The 7,388-nt window shown below is 39.1% G+C and overlaps 1 pseudogene; it reads left to right on the top strand.

Annotated features, from left to right (window-relative positions):
* The first annotated feature begins 5,791 nt into the window (after positions 1-5,791).
* On the top strand, positions 5,792-6,905 carry LOC150062012 (low molecular weight phosphotyrosine protein phosphatase pseudogene; annotated as a pseudogene).
* Positions 6,906-7,388: the final 483 nt, after the last annotated feature.

Genomic DNA, 7,388 nt, shown 5'->3' with positions numbered 1-7,388 from the left:
AGTACCACATACATAGAAAAAGCTGGAAATGGTGCAGTTGTTCAAGTGTTAGAGTGCTAGCCTTGAGAAAGCCCAAGAGCAGTGGTCAGGCCCTCTGTTCAAGCACCAAGACTGGTAAAAAAAAATTTTTGAAAAGGCAGACAAGAAGAAAATTTAAAACTATATAAATAGAAATCTAAGAAATCTTTTTTTTTCCTCATTGGTTATTAGACTTGAACTCTGGTCCTGAGCATTGTCCCTGAGCTGATCTTCAGCTCAAGGCTACCATCCTACCCCTTGAGCCACAGTGCTACTTCCTAAGAAATCTTTCTCACCAGTTTGTTTTGATGCTCGACTGGTATTGAACTTAGGGCCTTGTTTTGGCTTTTTTCTCTTTCCTTCCTTCCTTCTTTCCTTCCTTTTTTTGTTACAGTCCTAGGAATTGAACTCAAGGCCTGGGTGCTGTCCCTGACCCTGAGCGCTTCAGCTCAAGGCTACCACCCTACCTACCCTACTCCTTGAACCACAGCCCCACTTCCTGTTTTCTAGTGATTAATTGGAGATAAGAGTCTCTGGTTCTTTAATGCCTGGGCTGACTTTGAACAATGATCCTCACATCTCAGCCTCCTGAGTAGCTAGGATTACAGGTATGATCCACTGTGCCAGGCTCCCTGAGCTTTTTTGTTTAAGGCTTTTTTGTTCTACCACTTAAGACACACTCTGACTATTTTGGTAGTTAACTGGAGATAAAAGTTGATGATTTTTCTTACATGGGCTGGTTTTGACCTGTGATCCTCAGATCTCAACATCTGAAGTAGCTAGAATTACAGGCATAAACTATAGGCACTTGGCTTAGTTTGGATTGTTTGCTCAAAGATAAAGCTCTATTACTTGAGCAATACCTTCACCTCTGGCTTTTTGCTGGTTAATTGGAAATAAGGGTTTGCTTCTGTCCTGGCTTGCTTCAAGTTTCATTCCTTAGATTTCAGCCTCTAGAGTAGCTAACCAGTTTTTAAAATGAGTTTTTCAAGTGGCATTGATCAAGATGCATTGTACTCATAAGGTGATATGCTGAATTGAAAACCTTTGTACAACTAAAGACAATAAAAATTATATAAAAATAAAATGAATTCAGGGCTGGGAGTTTGGCCTAGTGGTAGAGTGTTTGCCTAGCATGCATGAAGACCTGGGTTTGATTCCTTGATACCACATACATAGAAAAAAAACCAGAAGTGGTGCTGTGACTCAAGTGGTAGGTCTCTAACCTTGAGAATACCCAAGGACCTGGAGTTCAAGCCCCAAGACTGGCAAAAAAAAATAAATAAATAAAATGAATTTTAATTGCTGACATATTTAGTCAGTCATGGAAGTACTGAAATTTAAACTTGGGGTCTTGATGTTGCTAGGTAGGTACTCTATCACTTGATTCATGATACTTCCCTTATTCTTTTTTTTTTTTTTTTTTGCCAGTCCTGGGCTTGAGCTCAGGGCCTGAGCACTGTCCTTGGACTTTCTCAAGGCTAGAGCTCTACCACTTGAGCCTCAGCACCACTTCCGGCTTTTTTCTATGTATGTGGTACCGAGGAATCGAAACCGGGTCTTCGTGCATGCTAGGCAAGCACTTTAACCACTAGGCCAAACTCCCGGCCCACTTCCCTTATTCTTAAAGTTGCCAATAATATGGTCAGAGATCAAAGATATCCCAAATCCCCACCTTGTTTTAAGTATATAAAATGAAGTTTCTTTGTTGTGAATGATTACTAACATATAGCACCCAAAATAGCACCCAAATTGTATAGTTTGTGCTGGTAGTTTTCTTTTCTTTTTCTTTTTTTTCTTTTTTGCCAGTCCTGGGGACTGAGCTTAGGGCCTGAGCACTGTCCTTGGACTTTCCTCAAGGCTAGTGCTCTACCACTTGAGCCGCAGCACCACTTCCGGCTTTTCTATATATATATGGTACTGAGGAATCGAACTCGGTGGATGTGCATGCTAGGCAAGCACTCTACCACTAGCCAAACACCCAGCCCTGTGACTGATTTTTCTATAACTGTTTTAAGCAAGTAATTTTTCTGTCAAAACAAGATCTGAAATGGCTTTTCAAGATTCAAATGAGAAAATATAAAACAGTCAAGAAAACAAGATAAACCAAGACGGGTGGGGGATGTGGGGGGGGAGGGAAACGGGTACCAAGACATGTGAAAGGGTATCAATGTATGTGAATTAATGCACCTTCTATCTGGCAAATATCATGTAACCCTTTTACTAATTACAATAAAAAAAAAGAAAGGAATTCACAACACAGGCAAATCAGTGAAGAGTAATGCAAATTTAGTTTTGTAATTCTATTTTAATATAGTTATGTAAATGTTCAAATAAAGTGTTGTTCAACAAAAAAAAAGAAAACAAGATAACCAAGAATTATGATTAGATAAAATGAGAACTAAAATTTGCATAGAAATACATATTATTGCTGTCATGTATAGTTGCTACTAGGACATACATTTGTATGTGGGAAAACAGATAACAGTTTTTATTTCATAAAACTAGTGATTAATTGGAGATAAAGAGTCTCACGTTCTTTAGTGCCCAAGCTGGCTTTGAATCTCGATCCTTAGATCTCAGCCTCCTGAGTAGTTAGGATTACAGGCATGAGCCACCTCGCCTGATTCAGGTATTTCAATTATTATTGCTGAATTTTTTTTTATTTTCTGAATCACACATACTATCACCACATATTATTTCTTTCTAAAAGATTACAGATAGTAGGAAACAAAAAATTGAAGTCAAACTATGCTCTTAACTATACTGCCTCCTATTTCAGTGCTATTCCCCTTAATTCCCACAAAAAAAATAAGAAAAGAAAAATAACTCCCCAAAATAAATCCCACTGAAACAAATGCCTCTAAAATTAAATAGTCCAGATTGAGGAGAACTAAAATAACATGTGAATTTGGATGTTTTATTCATTTTACTATGGTAAAAATTGAAGCACTAAAATTTACTAGCTTTACATAGATAATGAGTAATATTAGGCATAGTACGGAATTTAAAAGATAAAGGTTGGTTAAGTGTAAAATATAATGACCACATGTATTTTCCTTATCTCAAAAAAATATCAAAACCATAGACAGAGACACTATTTTGTATCTTTAACTCATTTCTTTCATGGAAAACAGGAAATGTTTCTGTCATTTCTATTTCTCCCTTCTTTAATCCTGTTATCCTTGCTAATACTTCAAAAAATAAAAAAATATAGGATGTCCACAGGTTATGTTTTAAATATTCAGAGAAATTGAAAAATACAAAAGAAATAATAGTCTTGCATACACTTGGAGTGAGGTAGAGGAGGACGAAGTAGAAAGGTGTAAGGAGGGAGTGATGTTTTGAAAACTAGAAAACAAAAAAATGCATCAAATATAATTCTAAAGACCCACAAAGAAAAGAATTCTTTCAGTGTGAATAAAACAAAATCTTATGCCAATATGCACAAAATGGAAGAACTGTAGTCACCAAGGACAATCTATAGAAGCAGGAGACAGACTGACTGGACTGGTCTAGAATGTACCACTTATCAGCCTCTCTCTCATTTACAAGTATTTCTAGCCCTTCATCTGATTCTCTGCTTCCAGTTCCTCTTTATTTAGTTTTACTTCATTTGGAGATAAATGTCATGAGATGTAATATTCCTCAGGGATAAAACACCAAAGGGGGGAGGGGCCGGGAAGGAAGCAAACTAGGCAATCCCTTTCTTAAAGAAAGCAATAAATCCTGTCTCTTTCAGGAGGCAGATGTGAACAAAGAAGAGGAAGTGAATCTCCCCTTGGCAGTTGTCCCTCCCCCACTGCCTTTGTAGTAATTATATGTGTCTGTATGTGCATACAGAGAGAAGAATCCCAGAGAACATCAATATTTCCTTTAACAAGGCAGCTAGCAATGAACGGGTAATGAAAATGCAGAGGCTGTAACTCCCTTTGTTCTCCAGGCTGTCTTAAATAGACTTAAACTATGTAAAATGTTTATTCTTTATTACTACGCAAGTAGGGTTTATAGAGGTATGATCCATATCATAGGAGAATGGATACTTTTTAGAACAGTTTAATGGTTCCAAAAGTATCACATTACATCATACTTCCAGTCAGACATACATAGATCTGATATGTAATAATTAATGTTACATTATCATTCTAATCAGTATTTTTTGTTTGTTTTTTGGTACTGGTCTGGTGTACTGGTCCGGTCCAGGAGTTTAAATTCAGCCTGAGTGCTGTCCCTGAATTGTTTCATAAGCTTTCCAGCATGAGCTGTCTTTGATCTGTGATCCTCAGATGTTAGTCTCCTGAGTAGCTAGAATTACAAGTATGAGCCACAGTGTTCTCTTCTCCTCTTTTTCCTTCTTTCTTTCCATTTTTTTTCTTTTTCCTTTTTTCTTTTGGCAGAGTCTGGTTATATAGCCTAGGCTAGCCTAGAATTTACAAATTCTACAGTATCCTGAGTACCTGAGATTACAGGTGTACCAGCCTTGTTAGTATTTGGAATAGAGTAGACAAAAAACAAACAACAAAAAAACCCCAAAGAAAAAAACTAAACCTAGAACTACCCTATGACCCAGCAATACCACTCTTTGGCATTTAATCAAAAGATTACAAGTCAAAATACAGTGAAGATACTTGCATACTTGCATTTATTGCTGCACTATTTATCATAGCCAAGTTATAGACACAGTCTCTTTTCAAGTAATGAACTACATGTTTTGGCGTCAAATTGTGACGCTCCAGATTTCAGCCTCTTGAATAGCTACTGAGATTACAATCATGAGTCAACAGCGCAAAAAAGACTATTAAATCCTTCTTGTGTCCCAAGAACTATTGTAAACACTTTATATGTATATTTTCAACTCAAAAGTATTTTATTTTATTTTATTTTTTGACAGTCCTGGGACTTGAGCTCTGGGCCTGGGCATTGTCTTTATTTTTTTATATATTTTTATTGTAATTAATAAAAGGGTTACATGATATTTGCCAGATAGAAGGTGCATTAATTCACATACATTGATACCCTTTCACATGTCTTGGTACCCATTACCCTCTCCCCACCCTCCACCCCTGGGCATTGTCTTTAAACTCTCTCTGCTCAAGGCTTCTACCCTGCCCCTGGAGCCACAGAGCCACTTCTGGTTTTCTGGTGGTGTTAAGGGGAGCAAAGACTGGCTCCCTCTCAAATGCACTAAGAGCTCCCCATCCTCTTGAGGAATGTTGAACAGCAATAATAGTAAAACATTCCAGCCACCCTTGCCCTTCCAGGGAGGGGAACCTTATCCCCGCCCTCCATGAGAACAATTCGCATGCCAATTCCAACCAAGATGATAGGTTGGTTCAGACAGTTACTATGAGGCAGGCTGTAAGCCTATTGGCTACCTGTGTGTAGTCAGATATGATTATGTGTATGTTACAATCCCACTGGCATGGTTTTTGCCTTTAAAAATCCAGTGTGAGAACTGCTTGGGGCCACAGTGTTAGCTCCTGAGTCTGCACTGTGTCCCTGGCCAGCCAGCTATCTACTTCCCCAATAAACTCACCTTTTTGTATGAGACTGCCTTTGCATGGTGGACTCTGGTGGGATATGGAATCCCCACCAGAAAGGGTGTGGAATCCCCTCTCCCCAACCCCATCAGTGGTTAATTGGATATGAGTCTCTTGGTCTTTAGTGCCTGGGCTGGCTTTGAACCCAGATCCTCAGATCTCAGCCTTTTGAGTAGCTACAGTTTCAGGCGTGAGCAACCATGCCCACTTAAAAGTATTTTAAAAGGAGTTTTTAGGCGCCAGCGACCACCGGGAAGATGGCGGAGCGCAGCCCCAAGTCCGTGCTCTTTGTGTGTCTGGGTAACATTTGCCGGTCACCCATTGCAGAAGCAGTTTTCAGAAAACTTGCAGCTGACCAAAATGTTTCAGATAACTGGAGGATAGACAGTGCGGCCACATCCACATATGAAGTGGGAAACCCCCCTGACTATCGAGGGCAGAGCTGCATGAGAACGCATGGCATCCCCATGAGTCACACTGCCCGACAGGTTACCAAAGAAGACTTTGCTACATTTGATTACATACTGTGTATGGATGAAAGCAATCTGAGAGATTTGAATAGAAAAAGTAATCAAGTTAAAAACTGCAAAGCTAAAATCGAACTACTGGGGAGCTATGATCCACAAAAACAACTCATTATTGAAGATCCCTATTACGGAAACGACTCTGACTTCGAACTGGTGTACCAGCAGTGCCTCCGGTGCTGCAGAGCCTTCCTGGAGAAGGCTCACTAGACTAGCCCTGCCTGCAGCCAACCCAGTGTCTCGCCCACTAGTCCTGTGCCTAAGTATAATGGCTTTCCTTAGCCCCAGCCCCTCTGGTTACTTCAGCTGACTTACTCTTTCTTATCTTAAAAATAATTGTAGGTGACAATTAGTTTTATTTGGCCAAAAATAAAAGGCTTTCGTTTGGGGAAGTTAGTTGACTAGTGGAACTTCTCATTTTTCCCTGATTACAAAACGGTGGAACAAGTAAATATGGAAGAACAAAATACAACCCAGTGAAGTCATAATGATCTGAGGGGTGCAGTCTACCTGGCATGTTGCATGCCTAGCACTGCTCAGTGCAGCTCCTCACCTTGTACCTGGCTGGCCTGTGCTTCTTCAGAGTCACAACAGCTCTACTGATAACAGCTCCCTCGCCTACCTGAGACATGTTTTAGCTCAGTCTACTCACAGTGTATACTTGTATGTTTTAAGACCGAAGCAGGCATGGCAGTGCTTGTAAATCCAGCACTCAGGAAGAGGATCATAAGTTCATTTCCAGACTGGGCTATAACTTGCCTCAAAATACAAAATAACCCAGAATAAGGAAAATTGGAGGAATAAATCTTTAGCAGTCTTACTACTTGTTGCTTTGTATCTAGTTTATTTCATGGGAATCAGCTTATTTGCTCTGATTTGAGCCACTTTGCCTTTAAGAATTGAATTCTATACTGGAAGTACACTTGTATTGCAGGTTACCTTTCATCAGTAGAGAGTATGTTTTCCCTTTACTCAGGTGTCCAACAAAAGCTGGCCAGATGTGAAAACTTTTAAAAATTGCAGATTTCTGTTATGTTGGTGTACCATAATGGTATGTGAGTAGTAATTCCTTCATCAGTATTTAATAACTTCCAGGCAAACAGGTAACAGGTGTACCATCAGCTCACCTCAAATCCTATTTCAGAAAATATTGTTTTCAAAATAAACTGTGGAGTTATATAAGATCAAAAAAAAGTATTTTAAAAGGCAAGTACTATTATCTTTATTTTAATGATGAAGAAACCAGTACAGAAAAGAAGTCATAACTTGCTCACTGTCACAGTTAATAGTAAAGATGGGACTCTCA

Source organism: Megascapheus bottae, chromosome 6 (genome assembly GCF_031878675.1).
Source record: "Megascapheus bottae isolate mThoBot1 chromosome 6, mThoBot2.hap1, whole genome shotgun sequence".
NCBI lineage: Eukaryota > Metazoa > Chordata > Mammalia > Rodentia > Geomyidae > Megascapheus > Megascapheus bottae.
Note: the sequence above shows the minus strand (reverse complement) of the source record. Positions and strands in the feature narration are given on the sequence as shown.